The sequence below is a fragment of the Bison bison genome, unplaced genomic scaffold (assembly GCF_000754665.1).
Source record: "Bison bison bison isolate TAMUID 2011002044 unplaced genomic scaffold, Bison_UMD1.0 scf7180017864456, whole genome shotgun sequence".
Taxonomy (NCBI): Eukaryota; Metazoa; Chordata; class Mammalia; order Artiodactyla; family Bovidae; genus Bison; species Bison bison.
Window position 1 is genome coordinate 27,956,386 of NW_011495018.1, and position 1,883 is coordinate 27,958,268.

Here is a 1,883-nt window from a genome sequence, read left to right on the forward strand (position 1 = left end):
AGGCGATGGGGGCTGCAGCGAGGTCTAGGCTCCGCGCCTGCGCAAGGCGCACTGTCCGCCCAGGCCGTCGCCGCGGTGGAGACGGCCAGAGGGTGCCTCGGGGGCCGCGGGGCGCTCAGGGGGCGGGGTGCCGGCGCGCCCTATTCCGGTTCCATTGGCTAATGTCTGTGCCAGTCACAGGTAGGGAAGGCATGACTTGACAATAGGTCCCTCCTCCGTCTCCCAGAATTGTGGGGGTGTTCCAAGGCTCTTCGCTTCCCCCTAGCGTTAGGAGGAGCCCAGGATTAAATAGAGATTCTGGGACATCCTCTGAGGTGCTAGGGACCCAAGAAAGCTTTGGGAAGTGCGCCGACAAAAAGCATGTCACTGTTATGCTAACACGGTGCTCAGAAGGACTTGTTTAATTAATTTATTTCAGAAGGATTTAAACATAAATGTGACAATGGATTGCTTCCTTCGTCCATGTAGCATTAAAAACGGAATTTTTTAGTTTCTAAGGCACCGGGTTGGAAATTATTTTTCTGCCTGCAATAACTTTACTTATAGTAATGTCTTCCACTCAAATAATCTTGAAATTTCAAGAGAAAGGGATAGAAGAGAGTCCTGACTACTGGCGGAGAGTCCTGACTACTGGCTATTAACTAAAGGTCCCCACAACATGAAGGAAAGGACGAAATAATTTATTAGAGAAAAATGCACTGGGCTCCTTAGAAAGCAGTAACACATAATCTCTCTTCAATTCCATTTTCTCATTCATCAGTGTCATTTCTAGCTCCCCATGAAAATTAAAGGTATACTAGAGCAGTTCCTGGGCTTCCCTCACAGCTTAGTCGGTAAAGAATCTGCCTGCAGTGCAGGAGACCTGGGTTTGATCCCTGGGCCGGGAAGATCCTGTGGCGAAGAAAATGGCAACCAACTCCAGTATTCTTGCTTGGAGAATCCCATGGACAGAGGATCCTGGCAAGCTACAAACCCATGGGGTCACAAGAGTAGGACACGACTTAGTGACTAAAGAGAGAGAGAGAGAGAACAGTTCCTGAAGCTATTAGATGAACTATGTTTTAATGACCAAAAGATCATCTATACCAGTAGTTCCAAATGTCAGTCTTCAGAACAATACTAGTATGTTGCCAAGTTTACACCTTTCCAGGAAAAAATGAGAAAATCAACCAAAAATATTTTGTTGATTATTTCTAGTATTTTGGCCACCCGATGTGAAGAACTGACTCATTGGAAAAGACCCTGATGCTGGGAAAGATTGAAGGCGGGAGGAGAAGGGGACGACAGAGGATGAGATGTTTGGAGGCTTCACTGACTCAATGGACATGAGTTTGAGTAAGCTCCAGGAGTTGGTGATGGAAAGGGAAGCCTGGCATGCTGCAGTCCATGGGGTCGCAAAGAGTCGGACACAACTGAGCTGAACTGAACAAAAATATACCTTTTTTTTTTTTTAAAGCAAGCTTTATGCAATATACTTTCCTTTGTTCTAGGAACATGTACCTCACCTGTATGTATACTAAAATTTCCTTTTATTAGACTAAGAAGGTGGTTCAGTTCAGTTCAGTTCAGTTCAGCCGCTCAGTCGTGTCCCACTCTTTATGACCCCGTGAACCGCAGCACACCAGGCCTCCCTGTCCATCACCAACTCCTGGAGTTCACTCAAACTCATGTCCATTGAGGCAGTGATGCCATCCAACCATCTCATCCTCTGTCATCCCCTTCTCCTCCTGCCCTCAATCTTTCCCAGCATCAGGGTCTTTTCAAATGAGTCAGCTCTTTGCATCAGGTGGCCAAAGTATTGGAGTTTCAGCTTCAAAATCAGTCCTACCAATGAACACCCAGGACTGATCTCCTTTAGGATGGCCTGGTTGGATCTCCTTGAA